The following is a 27,253-nucleotide window of genomic DNA, read 5'->3' on the forward strand; positions in this document are numbered from 1 at the left end:
ATAGCCAAAAGAAGCAGTACAATTCAAGCTTTTGTACTCGATTATTGACTTTTTAGGCGGCTTGTGTGCCTTGGGCATGACCTAGGACCTTAAGATTTTGCATTAAAGAAGGACTAGCAGCCGCGTTGCACGGGAGAATGTGAAAAGTGTTCATATGTAATAAAAACCTGAGAAATTCATCCGTTTTCGTCATTTTTTATCGAATTTACTTAAAGCCAGATCTTCACATTGGGGGCTCTTCTCTCTGAAACGGTTACATTTATCGTCTGCAAAGCTATGTCGCGTTCTGCGGTATGCGGAGACACTAAAAGCACCATAGTAGAACACAGAAGAAGCTTCTAAGTTGATGTAATAGCCAGTACGAAGCAGTTCAATTTAGATTTTAGTTATCGATTATTGACTTTTTACTCTTCTTTGGTGCCTTGGACATGAGCTTAGACCTTAAGATTTTGTATGAAAGGAGGACTAGGAACCGCGTTGTACGGGGGAATGTGAAAAGTGTTCATATGTAGTAAAAACCTGAGAAATCCGTCCGTTTCTGTCATTTCATAACGAATCGACTAAAACCTGGTCGTCACTTTAGCCGCTCTTCTCGCTGAAACGGTTACATTTATCGTCTGCATATCTATGTCGCGTGCTGCAGTATGCGGAGAGACTAAAAGCACCATAGTAGAACACAGAAGAAGCTTCTAAGTGAATGTAATAGCCAGTAAGAAGCAGTAAAATTCAAGTTTCAGTTATCGATTATTGACTTTTTAGGCGGCTTGTGTGCCTTGGGCATGAGCTAGGACCTTAAGATTTTGCATGAAAGGAGGACTGGCAGCCGCGTTGCATGGGTGACTGTGAAAAGTGTTCATATGAAGCATAAACCTGAGAAATCCGTCCGTATTCGTCATTTGTTTTCGAATCGACTGTAAGCCAGATCGTCACATTGGCCGCTCTTCTCTCTGAAACGGTTACATTTATCGTCTGTAGAGCTATGTCACGTGCTGCGGTATTCGGAGACACTAAAAGCAGCATAGCAATACACATAATAGGCTACTAAGTTGATGTAATAGCCAGTAATAAGCAGCACAATTCAAGTTTTAGTTTTCGATTATTGACTTTTCACCCTTCTTTGCTGCCTTGGAAATGAGCTAGGATCTTAAGATTTAGCATGAAAGGAGGACTCGTAGCCGCGTTGCACGGGAGAATATGAAAAGTGTTCATATGTAGTAAAAACCTCAGAAATCCGTCCGTTTTCGTCATTTGTTATCGAATCGACTAAAAGCCAGATCGTCACATTGGCCGCTCTTCTATCTGAAACGGTTATATTTATCGTCTGCAAAGCTATGTCGCGTGCTGCGGTATGCATAGACACTAAAAGCACCATAGTAGAACACAGATGAAGGTCCTAAGTTGATGTAATAGCCAGTAACAAGTAGTACAATTCAAGTTTCACTTACCGATTATTGACTTTTTACCCTTCTTTGGTGCTTTGGACATGGGCTAGGACCTTACGATTTTGCATGAAAGGAGGACTGACAGCCGCGTTGCAAGGGATAATGTGAAAAGTGTTCATATGTAGCATAAACCTGAGAAATCCGTCCGTTTTCGTCATTTGTTTTCGAATCGACTTAAAGCCAGATCGTCACATTGTCCGCTCTTCTCTCTGAAACGGTTACATTTATTGTCTGCAAAGCTATGTCACGCTCTGCGTTATGCGGAGACACTAAAAGCACCATGGTAGAACACAGATGAAGCTTCTAAGTTGATGTAATAGCCAGTAAGAGGTAGTAAATTCATGTTTTAGTTATCGATTATTGACTTTTTACCCTACTTTGGTGCATTGGACATGAGCTAGGACCTTAAGATTTAGCCTGAATGGAGGACTGGGAGCCACTTTGCATGGGTGAATGTGAAACGTGTTCGTATGTAGCATAAACCTGAGAAATCCGTCCTTTTTCGTCTTTTGTTATCTCATCGGCTTAAAGCTAGATCGTCACATTGGCCGCTCTTCTCTCTGAAACGTTTACTTTTATAGTCTGCAAAGCAATGTCGCGTGCTCCGGTATGCGGAGAGACTAAAAGCAGAATAGCAGAACACATAAGAGGCTTCTAAGTTGATCTAATAGCCAGTAAGAAGCAGTACAATTCATGTTTTAGTTATCGATTATTGCCTTTTTACCCTTCTTTGGTGCCTTGGACATGAGCTAGGACCTTAAGATTTTGCATGAAAGGAGAACTAGCAGCCGCGTTACATTGGAGAATGTGAAAAGCGTTCATATGTAGTAAAAACCTGAGAAATCCGTCCGTTTCCGTCATTTCATAACGAATCGACTTAAAGCCAGATCGTCACATTGGCCGCTCTTCTCTCTGAAACGGTTACATTTATCGTCTGCAAAACTGTGTCGCATGCTGCGGTGTGCAGAGACACTAAAAGCACCATAGTATAACACAGATGAAGCTTCTACGTTGGTGTGATACACAGTAACAAGTAGTACAATTCATGTTTTAGTTATCGATTATTGAATATTCACCCCTCTTTCGTGCCTTGGACATGAGCTAGTACCTTAAGATTTTGCATGAACACAGGACTAGCAGCCGCGTTGCACGGGAGAATGTGAAAAGGTTTCATATGTAGTAAAAACCTGAGAAATCCGTTTATTTTCGTCATTTGTTATCGAATCGACTTAAAGCCAGATCGTCACTTGGCCGCTCTTCTCTCTGAAACGGTTACATTTATCCTCTGCAAAGCTATGTCGCGTGCTGTGGTATGCGGAGATACTAAAAGCACCATAGTAGAAAACAGAAGAACCTTATAAGTTGATGTAATAGCCAGTAAGAAGCAGTACAATTCAAGTTTTAGTTATCGATTATTGACTTTTTACGCTTCTTTGGTGCCTTGGACATGAGCTAAGACCTTAAGATTTTGAATGAAAGGAGGACTAGCAGCCGCGTTGCACGGGAGAATGTGAAAAGGTTTCATATGTAGTAAAAACCTGAGAAATCCGGCCGTTTCCGGCATTTCATAACGAATCGACTAAAACCTGATCGTCACATTAGCCGCTCTTCTCGCTGAAACGGTTACATTTATCGTCTGCAAATCTATGTCTCGTGCTGCGGTATGCAGAGACACTAAAAGCACCATAGTAGAACACAGAAGAAGCTCCTAAGTTGATGTAATAGCCAGTAAGAAGCAGTACAATTTAAGTTTTAGTTATCGATTATTGACGTTTAACCCTTCTTTGGGGCCTTGGACATGAGTCAGGACCTTAAGATTTTGCATGAAAGGAGGACTAGCAGCCGCGTTGCACAGGAGAATGTGAAAAGTATTCATATGTAGTAAAAACCTGAGAAATCCGTCCGTTTTCGTCATTTGTTATCGAATAGACTAAAAGCCAGATCGCCACATAGGCCGCTCTTCTCTCTGAAACGCTTACATTTATCGTCTGCAAAGCTATGACGCGTGCTGCGGTATGCGGATACACTAAAAGCACCATAGTAGAACACAGATGAAGATTCTAAATTGATGTATTAGCCAATAAGAAGTAGTACAATTAAAGTTATAGCTATCAATTATTGAGTTTTTCTCTTCTTTGATTCCTTGGACATGAGCTAGGACCTTAAGGTTTTGCATGAATGGAGATCTAGCAGCCGCGTTGCACGAAAGAGTGTGAAAAGTGTTCATATGTTGTAAAAACCTGAGAAATCAGTCCGTTTTCGGCATTTGTTATCTCATCGGCTTAAAGCTAGATCGTCACATTGGCCGGTCTTCTCTCTGAAACTGTTACATTTATCGTCTGCAAAGCTATGTCGCGTGCTCCGTTATGCGGAGAGACTAAAAGTAGCATAGCAGAACACATATTAGGCTTCTAAGTTTATCTAATAGCCAGTAAGAAGCAGTTCAATTCAAGATTTAGTTATCGATTTTTGATTCTTTGGTGACTTGGACATTAGCTAGGACCTTACGATTTTGCATGAAAGGAGGACTAGCAGCCACGTGTCACGGGTGAATGTGAAAAGTGTTCATATGTAGTAAAAACCTGAGAAATCCGACCGTTTTCATCATATGTTACTGAATCGACTTACAGCAAGATCGCCACATTTTCCGCTCTTTTCTCTGAAACGGATGCATTTATCGTCTGCAAAGCTATGTCGCGTGCTGCGGTATGCGGAGACGCTAAAAGAACCATAGTAGAACACAGATGAAGCTTCTAAGTTGATGTATTAGCCAGTAAGAAGTGGTACAAACCAAGTTTTAACTATCGATTATTGACTTTTTAGCCGGCTTTGGTGCCTTGGACATAAGCTAGGACCTTAAGATTTTGCATGAAAGGATCACTAGCAGCCGCGTTCCACGGGAGAGTATGATATGTGTTCATATGTATCAAAAACCTTGGAAATTCGTCGGTTTTCGTCATTTGTTATCGAATAGACTTAAAGCCAGATCGTCACATTTGCCGCTCTTCTCGCTAAACGGTTACATTTATCGTCTGCAAAGCTATGTCGCGTGCTGCGGTATGCGGAGACACTGAAAGCACCATAGTACAACTTAGAAGAAGCTTCTAACCTGATGTAATAGCCAGTAAGAAACAGTACAGTTCCAGTTTTAGTTATCGATTAATGACTTTTTACCCTTCTTTGGTGCCTTGGACATAAGATAGGACCTTAAGATATTGCATGAAACGAGGACTATCAGTTGCATTGGACGGGAGAATGTGAAAAGTGTTCATATGTAGTAAAAACCTGAGAAATCCGTCCGTTTTCGCCATTTGTTACAGAATCGACTTAAAGCCAGATCGTCACATTGGCCGCTCTTCTCTCTGAAACGGCTACATTTATCGTCTGCAAAGCTGTGTCGCGTGACTCGGTATGCGGAGTCACTAAAAGCACCATAGTAAAACACGGAAGAAGCTTCTAAGCTGAAGTAATAGCAAGTAAGAAGCAGTACAATTCAAATTTTAGTTACCGATTATTGACTTTTTACCCTTCGTTGGTGCCCTGGACATGTGCTAGAGCCTTAAGATTTTGCATGACAATAGGACTAGCAGCCGCGTTTGACGGGAGAATGTGAAAAGTGTTCGTATGTAGTAAAAACCAGAGAAATTCGTTTATTTTCGACATTTGTTATCGAATCGACTTAAAGCCAGATCGTCACATTGGCTACTCTTCTCGCTGAAACGGTTACATTTATCGTCTGCAAAGCTATGTCGCGTGCTGCGGTATAAGGAGTCACTAAAAGCACTATAGTAGAACAGAGAAGAAGCTTCTAAGTTGATGTAACGGCCATAAGAAGCAGTACAATTCAAGTTTTAGTTATCGATTAATGACTTTTGACCCTTCTTTGTTGCCTTGGACATGAGCTAGGACCTTATGATCTTGTATGACAGTAGGAAAAAAGTGTTCGTATGTATAAATACCTCAGAAATCCGTCCGTTTTCGTCATTTGTTATCGAATCGACTTAAAGCCAGATCGTCACATTGGCCGCCCTTCTCTCTGAAACGGTTACATTTATCGTCTGCAAAGCTATGTCGCGTGCTGCGGTATGCGGGGACACTAAAAGCACTATAGTAGAACACAGAATAAGCTTCTAAGTTGATGTAATAGCCAATAAGAAGCAGTAAAATTCAAGTTGTAGTTATCGATTATTTTATTTTTACCCTTCTTTGGTGCCTTGGACATGAGCTAGTACCTTAAGATTTAGCAGGAACACAGGAGGACTAGCAGCCGCGTTGCACGGGAGAATGTGAAAAGGTTTCATATGTAGTAAAAACCTGAGAAATCCGTTTATTTTCGTCATTTGTTATCGAATCGACTTAAAGTAAGATCGTCAAATTGGCCGCTCTTCTCCCTGAAACGGTTACATTTATCGTCTGCAAAGCTATGTCGCGTGCTCCGGTATGCGGAGAGACTAAAAGCAGCATGGCAGAACACATAAGATGCTTCTAAGTTGATCTAATACCCAGTAAGAAGCAGTACAATTCAAGTTTTAGTTATCGATTATTGACTTTTTACCCTTCTTAGATGCCTTTGACATGAGCTAGGACCTTAAGATGTTGCATGAAAGGAGGACTAGCAGAAGCGTTGCACGGGATAATGTGAAAAGTCTTCTTATGTAGTAAAAACCTGAGATATCAGTCCGTTTTCGTCATTTGTTATCGAATCGACTTGAAGCCAGATCGTCACATTGGCCGCTCTTCTCTCTGAAACGGTTACATTTATCGTCTGCAACGCTATGTCCAGTGCTGCGGTATGCGGAGACACTAACAGCACCATAGTAGAACACTGATGAAACTTCTAAGTTGATGTAATAGCCAGTAAAAAGTAGTACAATAACGTTTTAGATATCGATTATTGATTTTTTAGCTGGCTTTAAGGGCCTTGTACATGAGCTAGGGCCTTAAGATTTTGCATCAAAGGAGGACTAGCAGCTGCGTTGCACGGGAGAATGTGAAAAGTGTTCATATGTAGTAAAAACCTGAGAAATCCGTCCGTTTGCGTCGTTTCTTATCAAATCGACTTAAAGCCAGAACGTCACATTGGCCGCTCTTCTCTCTGAAACGGTAACATTTATCGCCAGAAAGCTATGTCGCGCGCTGCGGTATGCCGAGACACTAACAGCACCATAGTAGAACACAGAAGAAGCTTCTAAGTTGTAGTAATTGCCAGGAAGAAGTAGTGCAATAACGTTTTAGATATCGATTATTGACTTCTTAGCTGGCTTTTAGGCCTTGGACATGAGCTAGGGCCTTAAGATTTTGCATCAAAGAGGACTAGCAGATGCGTTACACGGGAGAATGTGAAAAGTGTTCATATGTAGTAAAAACCTGAGAAATCCGTCAGTTTTCGTCATTTCTTATCAAATCGACTTAAAGCCAGATCGTCACATTGGTCGCTCTTCTCTCTGAAACTGTTACATTTATCATCTGCAAAGCTATGTCGCGTGCTGCGGTATGCCGAGACACTAACAGCACCATAGTAGAACACAGATGAAACTACTAAGTTGATGTAATAGCCAGTAAGAAGTAGTAAAATAACGTTTTAGATATCGATTATTGACTTTTTAACTGGTTTTGGGGCCTTGGACATGAGCTAGGACCTTAAGATTTTGCATCAAAGGAGGACTAGATGCTCCGTTGCACGGGAGAATGTGCAAAGTGTTCATATGCAGTAAAAACCTGAGAAATCCGTCCGTTTTCGTAATTTCTCATCAAATCGACTTAAAGCCAGGACGTCACATTGGACGCTCTCCTCTCTGAAAAGGTTACATTTATCGTCTGCAAAGCTATGTCGCGTGCTGCGGTATGCGGAGACACTAACAGCACCATAGTAGAACACAGATGAAACTTACAAGTTGATGTAATTGTCAGTAAGAAGTGGTACAATAACGTTTTAGATATCGATTATTGACTTTTTAGCTGGCTTTGGGGAATTGGACATGAGCTAGGACCTTAAGAGTTTGCATCAAAGGAGGACTAGCAGCTGCGTTGCCCGGGAGAATGTGAAAAGTGTTCATATGTAGTAAAATCCTGAGAAATCCGTCAGTTTTCGTCATTTCTTATCAAATCGACTTAAAGCCAGGTCATCATATTGGTCGCTCTTCTCTCTGAAACGGTCACATTTATCGTCTGCAAAGCTATGTCGCGTGCTGCGGTATGCAGAGACACTAACAGCACCATAGTAGAACACTGATGAATCTTCTAAGTTGAAGTTATAGCCAGTAAATGTAGTACAATAACGTTTTAGATATCGATTATTGACTTTTTAGCTGGCATTGGGGTCTTGGACATGAGCTAGGACCTTAAGACTTTGCATCAAAGGAGGACTAGCAGCTGCGTTGCACGGGAGAATGTGAAAAGTGTTCATGTGTAGTATAAACCTGAGAAATCCATCCGTTTTCGTCATATCTGATCAAATCGACTTAAAGCCAGATCGTAACATTGGTCGCTCTTCTCTCTGAAACGGTTACATTTATCGTCCTCAAAACTATGTCGCGTGCTGCGGTATGCGGAGACACTAACAGCACCATAGTAGAACACTGATGAAAGTTCTAACTTGATGTAATAGCCAGTAAGAAGTAGTACAATAACGTTTAGATATCAACTATTGACTTTTTAGCTGGCTTTGGGGCCTTTGACATGAGCTAGGACCTTAAGATTTTGCATCAAAGGAGAACTAGCAGCTGCGTTGCACTGGAGAAAGTAAAAAGTGTTCATATGTATTAAGAAACTGAGAAATCCGTCCGTTTTCGTCATTTCTTATCAAATCGACTTAAAGTGAGATCGTCACATTGGTCGCTCTTCTCTCTGAAACGGTTACATTTATCGTCTGCAAAGCTATGTCGCGTGCTGCGGTATGCGGAGACACTAACAGCACCATAGTAGAATACTGATGAAACTTCTAAGTTAATGTAACAGCCAGTAAGAAGTAGTGCAATAACGTTTTAGATATCGATTATTGAGTTTTTAGCTGGCTTTGGGGTCTTTGACATGAGCTGGGACCTTAAGACTTTGCATCAAAGGAAGACTAGCAGCTGCGTTGCACGGGAGAATGTGAAAAGTGTTCATATGTAGTAAAAACCTGAGAAATCCGTCCCCTTTCGTCATTTCTTATCAAATCGACTTAAAGCCAGATCGTCACATAGGTCGCTCTTCTCTCTGAAACGGTTACATTTGTCGTCTGCAAAGCTATGTCGCGTGCTGCGGTATGCGGAGACACTAACAGCACCATAGTAGAAAACAGATGAAACTTCTAAGTTGATGTAACAGCCAGTAAGAAGTAGTACAATAACGTTATAGATATCGATTATTGACTTTTTAGCTGGCTTTGGGGTATTGGACATGAGCTAGGACCTTAAGATTTTGCATCAAAGGGGAACTAGCAGCTGCGTTGCACGGGAGAATGTGAAAAGTGTTCATATGTAGTAAAAACCTGAGAAATCCGTCCATTTTCGTCATTTCTTATCAAATCGACTTAAAGCCAGATCGTCACATTTGTCGCTCTTTTCTCTGAAACGGTTACATTTATCGTCTGCAAAGCTATGTCGCGTGCTGCGGTATGCAGAGACACTAACAGCACGATAGTAGAACACTGATGAAACTTCTAAGTTCATGTAATAGCCAGTAAGAAGTAGTGCAATAACGTTTTGGATATCGATTATTGACTTTTAACTGGCTTTTGGCTCTCGGACATGAGCTAGGACCTTAACAATTTGAATCAAAGGTGGACTAGCAGCTGCGTTGCACGGGAGAAAGTGAAAAGTGTTCATATGTAGTAAAAACCTGAGAAATCCGTTCGTTTTCGTCATTTCTTATCAAATCGACTTAAAGCCAGATCGTCACATTGGTCGCTCTTCTCTCTGAAACGGTTACATTTATCGTCTGCAAAGCTATGTCGCGTGGTGCGGTATCCGGAGAGACTAAAAGCATCATAGTAAAACACAGATGAACCTTCTTAGTTGATGTTATAGCCAATAAGAAGTAGTAAAACTCAAGTTTTAGTTATCGATTATTGACTTTTTTTGCCGGCTTTGGTGCCTTAGACATTAGATTGGACCTTAAGACTTTGCATGAAAGGAGGACTAGCAGCGGCGTTGCGCGGGATAATGTGAAAAGTGTTGATAGGTAGTAAAAACCTGAGAATCCGTCCGTTTTCGTCATTTGTTATCGAATTGACCTAAAGCCAGATCGTCACATTGGCCTCTCTTCTCTCTGACACGGTTACATTTATCCTCTGCAAAATTATGTCCCGTGATGCGATACCCGGAGAGACTAAAAGCATCATAGTAAAACACAAATGAACCTTCTAAGTTGATGTAATAACCAAGAAGAAGTAGTAAAACTCAAGTTTTAGCTATCGATTATTGACTTTTTAGGCGGCTTTGGTGAGTTGGACATGACATGGGACCTTACGATTTTGCATGAAAATGTGGACCAGCAGCCGCGTTGCGCGGGAGAATGTGAAAAGTGTTCAAATATAGTAAAAACCTGAGAAATCCGTTCGTTTTCGTCATTTGTTACAGAATCGACTTAAATCCAGATCGTCAGATTGGCAGCTCTTCTCTCTGAAACGGTTACATTTTTCGTCTGCAAAGCTATGTCACGTTCTGCGGTATCCGGAGACACTAAAAGCACCATAGTAGAACACAGATGAATCTTCTAAGTTGATGCTATAGACAATAAGACGTAGTAAAACTCAAGTTTTAGTTATCGATTATTGACTTTTTTTGCCGGCTTTGGTGCCTTGGACATTAGATTGGACCTTACGATTTTGCATGAAAGGAGGACTGGCAGCGGCGTTGCGCGGGATAATGTGAAAATTGCTGATAGGTAGTAAAAACCTGAGAATCCGTCCGTTTTCGTCATTTGTTATCGAATCGACTTAAAGCCAGATCGTCACATTAACCTCACTTCTCTCTGACACGGTAACATTTATCCTGTGTAAAACTATGTCGCGTGGTGCGGTATCCGGAGACACTAAAAGCATCATAGTAAAACACAGATGAACCTTCTAAGTTGATGTAATAGCCAGTAAGAAGTAGTACTGTTCAAGTTTCAATTATTGACGTTTTACCATTCTTTGGTGCTTGGACATGAGCTAGGACCTTAAGATTTTGCATGAAGGGAAGTCTAGTGGCCGCGTTGCAGGGGAGAAAGTGACAAGTTTTCATATGTAGTAAAAATCTGAGAAATTCGTCCGTTTTCGTCATTTGTTATCGAATCGACTTAAATCCAGATCGACACATTGGCCACTCTTCTCTCTGAAACGATTACATTTATCGTCTGCAAAGCTATGTCGTGTGCTGCGGTATGCGGAGATACTAAAAGCGCTATAGTAGAACACAGATGTAGATTCTAAGTTGATGTAATAGCCAAAATGTAGTAATACAATTCAAGTCTTAGTTGTCGATTATTGACTTTTTAGCCGGCTTTGGTGCCTTGGACATGAGCTATGACCTCACGATTTTACATGAAAAGAGGACTAGAAGCCGCGTTGCACGGGCGAATGTGAAAAGTGCTCATATGTATTAAAAACCTGAGAAATCTGACCGGTTTCGCCACTTTTTATCGTATCGACTTAAAGCCAGATCGTCACATTGGCCTCTCTTCTCTCTGACACGGTTACATTTATCCTCCGCAAAACTATGTCGCGTGGTGCGGTATCCGGAGAGACTAAAAGCATCATAGTAAAACACAGATGAACCTTCTTAGTTGATGTTATAGCCAATAAGAAGTAGTAAAACTCAAGTTTTAGTTATCGATTATTGACTTTTTTTGCCGGCTTTGGTGCCTTAGACATTAGATTGGACCTTAAGACTTTGCATGAAAGGAGGACTAGCAGCGGCGTTGCGCGGGATAATGTGAAAAGTGTTGATAGGTAGTAAAACCTGAGAAATCCGTCCGTTTTCGTCATTTGTTATCGAATCGACTTAAAGCCAGATCGCCACATTATCCGATCTTCTCTCTGAAACGATTACATTTATCGTCTGCAAAGCTATGTCGCGTGCTACGTTATCCGGAGACACTAAAAGCATCATAGTAAAACACAGATGAACCTTCTAAGTTGATGTAATAGCCAGTAAGAAGTAGTACTATTCAAGTTTTTGTTATCGATTATTGACGTTTTACCATTCTTTGGTGCATGGACATGAGCTAGGACCTTAAGATTTTGCATGAAGGGACGTCTAGTGGCCGCGTTGCAGGGGAGAAAGTGACAAGTTTGCATATGTAGTAAAAATCTGAGAAATTCGTCCGTTTCCGTCATTTGTTTTCGAATCGACTTAAATCCAGATCGACACATTGGCCGCTCTTCTCTCTGAAACGATTACATTTATCGTCTGCAAAGCTATGTCCGGTGCTGCGGTATACGGAGACACTAAAAGCACCATAATACAATACAGATGAACCTTCTAAGTTGATGTAAAGCCAGTAAGAAGTATTACAATTCAAGTTCTTTTATCGATTATTGACTTTTTAGCCGGCTTTGGTGCATTGGACATGAGCTAGGACCTTAAGATTTTGCATGAAAGGAGGACTAGCAGCCGTGCAGCACGGGCGAATATGAAAAGTGTCATATGTAGTAAAAACCTGATAAATCTGTTCGTTTTCGTCATTTGTTATCGAATCGACTTAAATCCAGATCGCCACATTGGCCGCTCTTCTCTCGGAAACGGTTACATTTATAGTCTGCAAAGCTATGTCGCGTGCTGTGGTATCCGGAGACACTAGAAGCACCATAGTAGAACACAGATGAACCTTCTAAGTTGATATAATAGCCAGTAAGAAGTAGTACAATTCAAGTTTTAGTTATCGATTATTGAGTTTTTAGCCAGCGTTGGTGTCTTGGACATGAGCTAAGACTTTACGATTTTGCATGAAAGGAGGACTAGCAACCACGTTGCACGGACGAGTGTGAAAAGTGTTCATATGTAGTAAAAACCAGAGAAATCCGTCCGTTTTCGTCATTTGTTATCGAATCGACTTAAAGCCAGATCGATACATTGGGCGCTCTTCTCTCTGAAACGGTTACATTTATCGTCTGCAAAGCAATGTCTCGCGTTTCGGTATCCGGAGATACTAATAGCACCATAGTGGAACACAGATGAAACTTATAAGTTGATGTAATAGCCAGTAAGAAGTAGTACAATTCAGGTTTTAGTTTTCGATTATTGACTTTCTAGCAGGCTTTGGTGCCTTGGACATTTGGTAGGACCTTAGGATTTTGCATGAAAGGAGGACTAGCAGCCGCGGTCCTCGGGCGAATGTGAAAAGTGTTCATATGTAGTAAGAAACTGAGAATCCGTCCAATTTCGTCATTTGTTATCGAATCGACTTAACACCAGATCGCCTTATTGGCCGCTCTTCTCTCTGAAACGGCTACATTTATCGTCTGCAAAGCTATGTCGCGTGCTGTGGTATGCGGCGACACTAAAATCACCATAGAAGAATACAGATGAAACTTATAAGTTTACGTAATAGCCAGTAAGAAGTAGTAGAATTCAAGTTTTAGCTATCGATTATTGACTTTTTACCCTTCATTGGCGCTTGGACATGAGTTACGGCCTTAAGATATTTCATGAAGGCAAGGCTAGTGGCCACAATGCACGGGAGAATGTGAAAAGTGTTCATATGTAGTAAAAATCTGAGAAATTCGTCCGTTTTCGTCATTTGTTATCGAATCGACCTAAATCCAGATCGACACATTTGCCGCTCTGCTCTCTGGAACGATTACATTTATCGTCTGCAAAGCTATGTCGCGTGCTGCGGTATGCGGAGACACTAAAACCATTATAGTAGTACACAGATGAAGCTTCTAAGTAATGTAATAGCCAGTAAGCAGTAGTACAATTCAGGTTTTAGTTATTGGTTATTGACTTTTTAGCACGCTTTCGAGACTTGGACATTTGCTGGAGCTTAGGATTTTGCATGAAAGGATGACTAGCAACTGCGTTGCACGGGAGAATACGATAAGCGTTCACATGTAGTAAGAATCTGAGAAATCCGTCCGTTTTCGTCATTTGTTATTGATTCGACTTAAATCCAGATCGACACATTGGCCGCTCTTCTCTCTGAAAGGATTACATTTATCGTCTGCAAAGCTATGTCGCGTGCTACGTTATCCGGAGACACTAAATGCATCAGAGTAAAACACAGATTAACCTCGTAAGTTGATGTAATAGCCAGTAAGAAGTAGTACTATTCAAGTTTTTGTTATCGATTATTGACTTTTTACCATTCTTTGGTGCTTCGACATGAGCTAGGAAATTAAGATTTTGCATGAAGGGAAGTCTAGTGGCCGCGTTGCAGGGGAGAATGTGAAAAGTGTTCATATGTAGTAAAAATCTGAGAAATTCGTCCGATTTCGTCATTTGTTATGGAATCGACTTAAAGCCAGATCGTCACATTGGCCGCTCTTCTCTCTGAAACGATTACATTTATCGTCTGCAAAGCTGTGTCGCGTGCTGCGGTATACGGAGACACTATAAGCACCATAGTAGAACACAGATAAAGATTCTAAGTTGATGTAATTGCCAGTAAGAAGTAGTACAATTCAAGATTTAGTTATCGATTATTGACTTTTTAGCCGGCTTTGGTGCCTTTCACATGAGGTAGGACTAAACGATTTTGCATGAAAGGAGGACTAGCAGCCGCGTTGCACGAGCGAATGTGAAAAGTATTCATATGTAGTAAATACCTGAGAAATCCGTCCGTTTTCGTCATTTGTTATTAATTCGACTAAAATCCAGATCGACACATTGGCCGCTCTTCTCTCTGTAACGGTTACATTTATCGTCTGCAAAGCTATGTCGAGTGCTGCGGTATGCGGAGATACTGAAAGCACCATAATAGAACACAGATGAATCTTCTAAGTTGATGTAAAGCCAGTAAGAAGTATTACAATTCAAGTTCTTTTATCGATTATTGACTTTTTAGCCGGCTTTGGTGCATTGGACATGAGCTAGGACCTTAAGATTTTGCATGAAAGGAGGACTAGCAGCCGTGCTGCACGGGCGAATATGAAAAGTGTCATATGTAGTAAAAACCTAAGAAATCCGTCCGTTTTCGTCATTTGTTATCGAATCGACTTAAATCCAGATCGTCACATTGGCCGCTCTTCTCTCTGAAACGGTTACATTTATCGTCTGCAATACTGTGTCGCATGCTGCGGTGTGCAGAGACACTAAAAGCACCATAGTATAACACAGATGAAGCTTCTACGTTGGTGTGATACACAGTAACAAGTAGTACAATTCATGTTTTAGTTATCGATTATTGAATATTCACCCCTCTTTCGTGCCTTGGACATGAGCTAGTACCTTAAGATTTTGCATGAACACAGGACTAGCAGCCGCGTTGCACGGGAGAATGTGAAAAGGTTTCATATGTACTAAAAACCTGAGAAATCCGTTTATTTTCGTCATTTGTTATCGAATCGACTTAAAGCCAGATCGTCACTTGGCCGCTCTTCTCTCTGAAACGGTTACATTTATCGTCTGCAAAGCTATGTCGCGTGCTGTGGTATGCGGAGATACTAAAAGCACCATAGTAGAAAACAGAAGAACCTTATAAGTTGATGTAATAGCCAGTAAGAAGCAGTACAATTCAAGTTTTAGTTATCGATTATTGACTTTTTACGCTTCTTTGGTGCCTTGGACATGAGCTAAGACCTTAAGATTTTGAATGAAAGGAGGACTAGCAGCCGCGTTGCACGGGAGAATGTGAAAAGGTTTCATATGTAGTAAAAACCTGAGAAATCCGTCCGTTTCCGGCATTTCATAACGAATCGACTAAAACCTGATCGTCACATTAGCCGCTCTTCTCGCTGAAACGGTTACATTTATCGTCTGCAAAGCTATGACGCGTGCTGCGGTATGCGGATACACTAAAAGCACCATAGTAGAACACAGATGAAGATTCTAAATTGATGTATTAGCCAATAAGAAGTAGTACAATTAAAGTTATAGCTATCAATTATTGAGTTTTTCTCTTCTTTGATTCCTTGGACATGAGCTAGGACCTTAAGGTTTTGCATGAATGGAGATCTAGCAGCCGCGTTGCACGAAAGAGTGTGAAAAGTGTTCATATGTTGTAAAAACCTGAGAAATCAGTCCGTTTTCGGCATTTGTTATCTCATCGGCTTAAAGCTAGATCGTCACATTGGCCGGTCTTCTCTCTGAAACTGTTACATTTATCGTCTGCAAAGCTATGTCGCGTGCTCCGTTATGCGGAGAGACTAAAAGTAGCATAGCAGAACACATATTAGGCTTCTAAGTTTATCTAATAGCCAGTAAGAAGCAGTTCAATTCAAGATTTAGTTATCGATTTTTGATTCTTTGGTGACTTGGACATTAGCTAGGACCTTACGATTTTGCATGACAATAGGACTAGCAGCCACGTGTCACGGGTGAATGTGAAAAGTGTTCATATGTAGTAAAAACCTGAGAAATCCGACCGTTTTCATCATATGTTACTGAATCGACTTACAGCAAGATCGCCACATTTTCCGCTCTTTTCTCTGAAACGGATGCATTTATCGTCTGCAAAGCTATGTCGCGTGCTGCGGTATGCGGAGACGCTAAAAGAACCATAGTAGAACACAGATGAAGCTTCTAAGTTGATGTATTAGCCAGTAAGAAGTGGTACAAACCAAGTTTTAACTATCGATTATTGACTTTTTAGCCGGCTTTGGTGCCTTGGACATAAGCTAGGACCTTAAGATTTTGCATGAAAGGATCACTAGCAGCCGCGTTCCACGGGAGAGTATGATATGTGTTCATATGTATCAAAAACCTTGGAAATTCGTCGGTTTTCGTCATTTGTTATCGAATAGACTTAAAGCCAGATCGTCACATTTGCCGCTCTTCTCGCTAAACGGTTACATTTATCGTCTGCAAAGCTATGTCGCGTGCTGCGGTATGCGGAGACACTGAAAGCACCATAGTACAACTTAGAAGAAGCTTCTAACCTGATGTAATAGCCAGTAAGAAACAGTACAATTCCAGTTTTAGTTATCGATTAATGACTTTTTACCCTTCTTTGGTGCCTTGGACATAAGATAGGACCTTAAGATATTGCATGAAACGAGGACTATCAGTTGCATTGGACGGGAGAATGTGAAAAGTGTTCATATGTAGTAAAAACCTGAGAAATCCGTCCGTTTTCGCCATTTGTTACAGAATCGACTTAAAGCCAGATCGTCACATTGGCCGCTCTTCTCTCTGAAACGGCTACATTTATCGTCTGCAAAGCTGTGTCGCGTGACTCGGTATGCGGAGACACTAAAAGCACCATAGTAAAACACGGAAGAAGCTTCTAAGCTGAAGTAATAGCAAGTAAGAAGCAGTACAATTCAAATTTTAGTTACCGATTATTGACTTTTTACCCTTCGTTGGTGCCCTGGACATGTGCTAGAGCCTTAAGATTTTGCATGACAATAGGACTAGCAGCCGCGTTTGACGGGAGAATGTGAAAAGTGTTCGTATGTAGTAAAAACCAGAGAAATTCGTTTATTTTCGACATTTGTTATCGAATCGACTTAAAGCCAGATCGTCACATTGGCCGCCCTTCTCTCTGAAACGGTTACATTTATCGTCTGCAAAGCTATGTCGCGTGCTGCGGTATGCGGGGACACTAAAAGCACTATAGTAGAACACAGAATAAGCTTCTAAGTTGATGTAATAGCCAATAAGAAGCAATAAAATTCAAGTTGTAGTTATCGATTATTTTATTTTTACCCTTCTTTGGTGCCTTGGACATGAGCTAGTACCTTAAGATTTAGCAGGAACACAGGAGGACTAGCAGCCGCGTTGCACGGGAGAATGTGAAAAGGTTTCATATGTAGTAAAAACCTGAGAAATCCGTTTATTTTCGTCATTTGTTATCGAATCGACTTAAAGTAAGATCGTCAAATTGGCCGCTCTTCTCCCTGAAACGGTTACATTTATCGTCTGCAAAGCTATGTCGCGTGCTCCGGTAAGCGGAGAGACTAAAAGCAACATGGCAGAACACATAAGATGCTTCTAAGTTGATCTAATAGCCAGTAAGACGCAGTACAATTCAAGACTTAGTTATCGATTTTTGATCCTTTGGTGACTTGGACATTAGCTAGGACCTAACGATTTTGCATGAAAGGAGGTCTAGCAACCGCGTTGCAAAGGAGAGAGTGAAAAGTGTTCATATGTAGTATAAACCTGAGAAATCCGTTCGTTTTCATCATTTGTTGTCGAATCGACTTAAAGTAAGATCGTCAAATTGGCCGCTCTTCTCTCTGAATTGGTTACATTTATCGTCTGCAAAGCTATGTCGCGTGCTCCGGTATGCGGAGAGACTAAAAGCAGCATGGCAGAACACATAAGATGCTTCTAAGTTGATCTAATACCCAGTAAGAAGCAGTACAATTCAAGTTTTAGTTATCGATTATTGACTTTTTACCCTTCTTAGATGCCTTTGACATGAGCTAGGACCTTAAGATGTTGCATGAAAGGAGGACTAGCAGAAGCGTTGCACGGGATAATGTGAAAAGTCTTCTTATGTAGTAAAAACCTGAGATATCAGTCCGTTTTCGTCATTTGTTATCGAATCGACTTGAAGCCAGATCGTCACATTGGCCGCTCTTCTCTCTGAAACGGTTACATTTATCGTCTGCAACGCTATGTCCAGTGCTGCGGTATGCGGAGACACTAACAGCACCATAGTAGAACACTGATGAAACTTCTAAGTTGATGTAATAGCCAGTAAAAAGTAGTACAATAACGTTTTAGATATCGATTATTGATTTTTTAGCTGGCTTTAAGGGCCTTGTACATGAGCTAGGGCCTTAAGATTTTGCATCAAAGGAGGACTAGCAGCTGCGTTGCACGGGAGAATGTGAAAAAAGTTCATATGTAGTAAAAACCTGAGAAATCCGTCCGTTTGCGTCGTTTCTTATCAAATCGACTTAAAGCCAGAACGTCACATTGGCCGCTCTTCTCTCTGAAACGGTAACATTTATCGCCAGAAAGCTATGTCGCGCGCTGCGGTATGCCGAGACACTAACAGCACCATAGTAGAACACAGAAGAAGCTTCTAAGTTGTAGTAATTGCCAGGAAGAAGTAGTGCAATAACGTTTTAGATATCGATTATTGACTTTTTAGCTGGCTTTGGGGCCTTGGACATGAGCTAGGACCTTACGACTTTGCATCAAAGGAGGACTAGCAGCTGCGTTGCACGGGAGAATGTGAAAAGTGTTCATATGTAGTAAAAACCTGAGAAATCCGTCCGTTTTTGTCATTTCTTATCAAATCGACTTAAAGCCAGAACGTCACATTGGCCGCTCTTCTCTCTGAAACGGTAACATTTATCGCCTACAAAGCTATGTCGCGTGCTGCGGTATGCCGAGACACTAACAGCACCATAGTAGAACACAGAAGAAGCTTCTAAGTTGTAGTAATTGCCAGTAAGAAGTAGTGCAATAACGTTTTAGATATCGATTATTGACTTTTTAGCTGGCTTTGGGGCGTTGGACATGAGCTAGGGCCTTAAGATTTTGCATCAAAGGAGGACTAGCAGCTGCGTTGTACGGGAGAATGTGAAAAGTGTTCATATGTAGTAAAAACCTGAGAAATCCGTCCGTTTTCGTAATTTCTTATCAAATCGACTTAAAGCCAGGACGTCACATTGGACGCTCTTCTCTCTGAAAAGGTTACATTTATCGTCTGCAAAGCTATGTCGCGTGCTGCGGTATGCGGAGACACTAACAGCACTATAGTAGAACACAGATGAAACTTCCAAGTTGATGTAATAGCCAGTACGTAGTAGTACAATAACGTATTAGATATCGATTATTGACTTTTTAGCTGGCTTTGGGGCCTTGGACATGCGATAAAACCTTAAGAATTTGCATCAAAGGAGAACTAGCAACTGCGTTGCACGGGAGAGAGTTAAAAGTGTTTATATGTATTAAGAACCTGAGAAATCCGTCCGTTTTCGTCATTTCTTATCAAATCGACTTAAAGCCAGATCGTCACATTGGTCGCTCTTCTCTCTGAAACGGTTACATTTATCGTCTGCAAAGCTATGTCGCGTGCTCCGGTATGCGGAAACACTAACAGCGCCATAGTAGAACACAGATGAAACTTCTATGTTCATGTGATAGCCAGTAAAAAGTAGTACAATAACGTTTTATATATCGATTATTGACTTTTTATTTGGCTTTGTGGCCTTGAACATGACCTAGGACCTTCAGATATTGCATCAAAAAAGGACTAGCAGCTGCGTTGCACGGGAAAATGTGAAGATTGTTCATATGTAGTAAAAACCTCAGAAATCCGTCCGTTTTCGTCATTTCTTATCAAATCGACTTAAAGCCAGATCGTCACATTGGTCGCTCCTCTCTGAAACGGTTACATTTATCGTCGGCAAAGCTATGTCGCGTGCTGCGGTATGCGGAGACACTAACAGCACCATAGTAGAAAACAGATGAAACTTCTAAGTTGATGTAATAGCCAGTAAGAAGTAGTACAATAACGTTATAGATACCGATTATTGACTTTTAAGCTGGCTTTGGGGTCTTAGACATGAGCTAGGACCTTAAGATTTTGCATCAAAGGAGAACTAGCAGCTGCGTTGCACGGGAGAATGAGAAAAGTGTACATATGTAGTAAAATCCTGGAAATTCGTCCGTTTTCGTCATTTCTTATCAAATCGACTTAAAGCCAGATCGTCACATTGGTCGCTCTTCTCTCTGAAACGGTTACATTTATCGTCTGCAAAGCTGTGTCGCGTGCTACGGTATGAAGAGACACTAACAGCACCATAGTAGAACACAGATGAAACTTCTAAGTTGATGTAATAGCCAGTAAGAAGTAGTACAATAAAGTTTTAGATATCGATTATTGACTTTTTAGCTGGCTTTGGGGCCTTGGACATGAGCTCCGACCTTAAGACTTTGCATCAAAGGAGGACTAGCAGCTGCGTTGCACGGGAGAATGTGAAAAGTGTTCATATGTAGTAAAAACCTGAGAAATCCGTCCGTTTGCGTCGTTTCTTATCAAATCGACTTAAAGCCAGAACGTCACATTGGCCGCTCTTCTCTCTGAAACGGTAACATTTATCGCCAGAAAGCTATGTCGCGCGCTGCGGTATGCCGAGACACTAACAGCACCATAGTAGAACACAGAAGAAGCTTCTAAGTTGTAGTAATTGCCAGGAAGAAGTAGTGCAATAACGTTTTAGATATCGATTATTGACTTTTTAGCTGGCTTTTAGGCCTTGGACATGAGCTAGGGCCTTAAGATTTTGCATCAAAGAGGACTAGCAGATGCGTTACACGGGAGAATGTGAAAAGTGTTCATATGTAGTAAAAACCTGAGAAATCCGTCAGTTTTCGTCATTTCTTATCAAATCGACTTAAAGCCAGATCGTCACATTGGTCGCTCTTCTCTCTGAAACTGTTACATTTATCATCTGCAAAGCTATGTCGCGTGCTGCGGTATGCCGAGACACTAACAGCACCATAGTAGAACACAGATGAAACTACTAAGTTGATGTAATAGCCAGTAAGAAGTAGTAAAATAACGTTTTAGATATCGATTATTGACTTTTTAGCTGGTTTTGGGGCCTTGGACATGAGCTAGGACCTTAAGATTTTGCATCAAAGGAGGACAAGATGCTCCGTTGCACGGGAGAATGTGCAAAGTGTTCATATGCAGTAAAAACCTGAGAAATCCGTCCGTTTTCGTAATTTCTCATCAAATCGACTTAAAGCCAGGACGTCACATTGGACGCTCTCCTCTCTGAAAAGGTTACATTTATCGTCTGCAAAGCTATGTCGCGTGCTGCGGTATGCGGAGACACTAACAGCACCATAGTAGAACACAGATGAAACTTACAAGTTGATGTAATTGTCAGTAAGAAGTGGTACAATAACGTTTTAGATATCGATTATTGACTTTTTAGCTGGCTTTGGGGAATTGGACATGAGCTAGGACCTTAAGAGTTTGCATCAAAGGAGGACTAGCAGCTGCGTTGCCCGGGAGAATGTGAAAAGTGTTCATATGTAGTAAAATCCTGAGAAATCCGTCAGTTTTCGTCATTTCTTATCAAATCGACTTAAAGCCAGGTCATCATATTGGTCGCTCTTCTCTCTGAAACGGTCACATTTATCGTCTGCAAAGCTATGTCGCGTGCTGCGGTATGCAGAGACACTAACAGCACCATAGTAGAACACTGATGAATCTTCTAAGTTGAAGTTATAGCCAGTAAATGTAGTACAATAACGTTTTAGATATCGATTATTGACTTTTTAGCTGGCATTGGGGTCTTGGACATGAGCTAGGACCTTAAGACTTTGCATCAAAGGAGGACTAGCAGCTGCGTTGCACGGGAGAATGTGAAAAGTGTTCATGTGTAGTATAAACCTGAGAAATCCATCCGTTTTCGTCATTTCTGATCAAATCGACTTAAAGCCAGATCGTAACATTGGTCGCTCTTCTCTCTGAAACGGTTACATTTATCGTCCTCAAAACTATGTCGCGTGCTGCGGTATGCGGAGACACTAACAGCACCATAGTAGAACACTGATGAAAGTTCTAACTTGATGTAATAGCCCGTAAGAAGTAGTACAATAACGTTTTAGATATCAACTATTGACTTTTTAGCTGGCTTTGGGGCCTTTGACATGAGCTAGGACCTTAAGATTTTGCATCAAAGGAGAACTAGCAGCTGCGTTGCACTGGAGAAAGTAAAAAGTGTTCATATGTATTAAGAAACTGAGAAATCCGTCCGTTTTCGTCATTTCTTATCAAATCGACTTAAAGTGAGATCGTCACATTGGTCGCTCTTCTCTCTGAAACGGTTACATTTATCGTCTGCAAAGCTATGTCGCGTGCTGCGGTATGCGGAGACACTAACAGCACCATAGTAGAATACTGATGAAACTTCTAAGTTAATGTAACAGCCAGTAAGAAGTAGTGCAATAACGTTTTAGATATCGATTATTGAGTTTTTAGCTGGCTTTGGGGTCTTTGACATGAGCTGGGACCTTAAGACTTTGCATCAAAGGAAGACTAGCAGCTGCGTTGCACGGGAGAATGTGAAAAGTGTTCATATGTAGTAAAAACCTGAGAAATCCGTCCCCTTTCGTCATTTCTTATCAAATCGACTTAAAGCCAGATCGTCACATAGGTCGCTCTTCTCTGAAACGGTTACATTTATCGTCGGCAAAGCTATGTCGCGTGCTGCGGTATGCGGAGACACTAACAGCACCATAGTAGAAAACAGATGAAACTTCTAAGTTGATGTAATAGCCAGTAAGAAGTAGTACAATAACGTTATAGATACCGATTATTGACTTTTAAGCTGGCTTTGGGGTCTTAGACATGAGCTAGGACCTTAAGATTTTGCATCAAAGGAGAACTAGCAGCTGCGTTGCACGGGAGAATGAGAAAAGTGTACATATGTAGTAAAATCCTGGAAATTCGTCCGTTTTCGTCATTTCTTATCAAATCGACTTAAAGCCAGATCGTCACATTGGTCGCTCTTCTCTCTGAAACGGTTACATTTATCGTCTGCAAAGCTATGTCGCGTGCTCCGGTATGCGGAAACACTAACAGCGCCATAGTAGAACACAGATGAAACTTCTATGTTCATGTGATAGCCAGTAAAAAGTAGTACAATAACGTTTTATATATCGATTATTGACTTTTTATTTGGCTTTGTGGCCTTGAACATGACCTAGGACCTTCAGATATTGCATCAAAAAAGGACTAGCAGCTGCGTTGCACGGGAAAATGTGAAGATTGTTCATATGTAGTAAAAACCTCAGAAATCCGTCCGTTTTCGTCATTTCTTATCAAATCGACTTAAAGCCAGATCGTCACATTGGTCGCTCCTCTCTGAAACGGTTACATTTATCGTCGGCAAAGCTATGTCGCGTGCTGCGGTATGCGGAGACACTAACAGCACCATAGTAGAAAACAGATGAAACTTCTAAGTTGATGTAATAGCCAGTAAGAAGTAGTACAATAACGTTATAGATACCGATTATTGACTTTTAAGCTGGCTTTGGGGTCTTAGACATGAGCTAGGACCTTAAGATTTTGCATCAAAGGAGAACTAGCAGCTGCGTTGCACGGGAGAATGAGAAAAGTGTACATATGTAGTAAAATCCTGGAAATTCGTCCGTTTTCGTCATTTCTTATCAAATCGACTTAAAGCCAGATCGTCACATTGGTCGCTCTTCTCTCTGAAACGGTTACATTTATCGTCTGCAAAGCTGTGTCGCGTGCTACGGTATGAAGAGACACTAACAGCACCATAGTAGAACACAGATGAAACTTCTAAGTTGATGTAATAGCCAGTAAGAAGTAGTACAATAAAGTTTTAGATATCGATTATTGACTTTTTAGCTGGCTTTGGGGCCTTGGACATGAGCTCCGACCTTAAGACTTTGCATCAAAGGAGGACTAGCAGCTGCGTTGCACGGGAGAATGTGAAAAGTGTTCATATGTAGTAAAAACCTGAGAAATCCGTCCGTTTGCGTCGTTTCTTATCAAATCGACTTAAAGCCAGAACGTCACATTGGCCGCTCTTCTCTCTGAAACGGTAACATTTATCGCCAGAAAGCTATGTCGCGCGCTGCGGTATGCCGAGACACTAACAGCACCATAGTAGAACACAGAAGAAGCTTCTAAGTTGTAGTAATTGCCAGGAAGAAGTAGTGCAATAACGTTTTAGATATCGATTATTGACTTTTTAGCTGGCTTTTAGGCCTTGGACATGAGCTAGGGCCTTAAGATTTTGCATCAAAGAGGACTAGCAGATGCGTTACACGGGAGAATGTGAAAAGTGTTCATATGTAGTAAAAACCTGAGAAATCCGTCAGTTTTCGTCATTTCTTATCAAATCGACTTAAAGCCAGATCGTCACATTGGTCGCTCTTCTCTCTGAAACTGTTACATTTATCATCTGCAAAGCTATGTCGCGTGCTGCGGTATGCCGAGACACTAACAGCACCATAGTAGAACACAGATGAAACTACTAAGTTGATGTAATAGCCAGTAAGAAGTAGTAAAATAACGTTTTAGATATCGATTATTGACTTTTTAGCTGGTTTTGGGGCCTTGGACATGAGCTAGGACCTTAAGATTTTGCATCAAAGGAGGACTAGATGCTCCGTTGCACGGGAGAATGTGCAAAGTGTTCATATGCAGTAAAAACCTGAGAAATCCGTCCGTTTTCGTAATTTCTCATCAAATCGACTTAAAGCCAGGACGTCACATTGGACGCTCTCCTCTCTGAAAAGGTTACATTTATCGTCTGCAAAGCTATGTCGCGTGCTGCGGTATGCGGAGACACTAACAGCACCATAGTAGAACACAGATGAAACTTACAAGTTGATGTAATTGTCAGTAAGAAGTGGTACAATAACGTTTTAGATATCGATTATTGACTTTTTAGCTGGCTTTGGGGAATTGGACATGAGCTAGGACCTTAAGAGTTTGCATCAAAGGAGGACTAGCAGCTGCGTTGCCCGGGAGAATGTGAAAAGTGTTCATATGTAGTAAAATCCTGAGAAATCCGTCAGTTTTCGTCATTTCTTATCAAATCGACTTAAAGCCAGGTCATCATATTGGTCGCTCTTCTCTCTGAAACGGTCACATTTATCGTCTGCAAAGCTATGTCGTGTGCTGCGGTATGCAGAGACACTAACAGCACCATAGTAGAACACTGATGAATCTTCTAAGTTGAAGTTATAGCCAGTAAATGTAGTACAATAACGTTTTAGATATCGATTATTGACTTTTTAGCTGGCATTGGGGTCTTGGACATGAGCTAGGACCTTAAGACTTTGCATCAAAGGAGGACTAGCAGCTGCGTTGCACGGGAGAATGTGAAAAGTGTTCATGTGTAGTATAAACCTGAGAAATCCATCCGTTTTCGTCATTTCTGATCAAATCGACTTAAAGCCAGATCGTAACATTGGTCGCTCTTCTCTCTGAAACGGTTACATTTATCGTCCTCAAAACTATGTCGCGTGCTGCGGTATGCGGAGACACTAACAGCACCATAGTAGAACACTGATGAAAGTTCTAACTTGATGTAATAGCCAGTAAGAAGTAGTACAATAACGTTTTAGATATCAACTATTGACTTTTTAGCTGGCTTTGGGGCCTTTGACATGAGCTAGGACCTTAAGATTTTGCATCAAAGGAGAACTAGCAGCTGCGTTGCACTGGAGAAAGTAAAAAGTGTTCATATGTATTAAGAAACTGAGAAATCCGTCCGTTTTCGTCATTTCTTATCAAATCGACTTAAAGTGAGATCGTCACATTGGTCGCTCTTCTCTCTGAAACGGTTACATTTATCGTCTGCAAAGCTATGTCGCGTGCTGCGGTATGCGGAGACACTAACAGCACCATAGTAGAATACTGATGAAACTTCTAAGTTAATGTAACAGCCAGTAAGAAGTAGTGCAATAACGTTTTAGATATCGATTATTGAGTTTTTAGCTGGCTTTGGGGTCTTTGACATGAGCTGGGACCTTAAGACTTTGCATCAAAGGAAGACTAGCAGCTGCGTTGCACGGGAGAATGTGAAAAGTGTTCATATGTAGTAAAAACCTGAGAAATCCGTCCCCTTTCGTCATTTCTTATCAAATCGACTTAAAGCCAGATCGTCACATAGGTCGCTCTTCTCTCTGAAACGGTTACATTTGTCGTCTGCAAAGCTATGTCGCGTGCTGCGGTATGCGGAGACACTAACAGCACCATAGTAGAAAACAGATGAAACTTCTAAGTTGATGTAACAGCCAGTAAGAAGTAGTACAATAACGTTATAGATATCGATTATTGACTTTTTAGCTGGCTTTGGGGTATTGGACATGAGCTAGGACCTTAAGATTTTGCATCAAAGGGGAACTAGCAGCTGCGTTGCACGGGAGAATGTGAAAAGTGTTCATATGTAGTAAAAACCTGAGAAATCCGTCCATTTTCGTCATTTCTTATCAAATCGACTTAAAGCCAGATCGTCACATTTGTCGCTCTTTTCTCTGAAACGGTTACATTTATCGTCTGCAAAGCTATGTCGCGTGCTGCGGTATGCAGAGACACTAACAGCACGATAGTAGAACACTGATGAAACTTCTAAGTTCATGTAATAGCCAGTAAGAAGTAGTGCAATAACGTTTTGGATATCGATTATTGACTTTTAACTGGCTTTTGGCTCTCGGACATGAGCTAGGACCTTAACACTTTGAATCAAAGGTGGACTAGCAGCTGCGTTGCACGGGAGAATGTGAAAAGTGTTCATATGTAGTAAAAACCTGAGAAATCCGTTCGTTTTCGTCATTTCTTATCAAATCGACTTAAAGCCAGATCGTCACATTGGCCTCTCTTCTCTCTGACACGGTTACATTTATCCTCTGCAAAATTATGTCCCGTGATGCGATACCCGGAGAGACTAAAAGCATCATAGTAAAACACAAATGAACCTTCTAAGTTGATGTAATAACCAAGAAGAAGTAGTAAAACTCAAGTTTTAGCTATCGATTATTGACTTTTTAGGCGGCTTTGGTGAGTTGGACATGACATGGGACCTTACGATTTTGCATGAAAATGTGGACCAGCAGCCGCGTTGCGCGGGAGAATGTGAAAAGTGTTCAAATATAGTAAAAACCTGAGAAATCCGTTCGTTTTCGTCATTTGTTACAGAATCGACTTAAATCCAGATCGTCAGATTGGCAGCTCTTCTCTCTGAAACGGTTACATTTTTCGTCTGCAAAGCTATGTCACGT

Source organism: Schistocerca gregaria, unplaced genomic scaffold, assembly GCF_023897955.1.
Source record: "Schistocerca gregaria isolate iqSchGreg1 unplaced genomic scaffold, iqSchGreg1.2 ptg000526l, whole genome shotgun sequence".
NCBI lineage: Eukaryota > Metazoa > Arthropoda > Insecta > Orthoptera > Acrididae > Schistocerca > Schistocerca gregaria.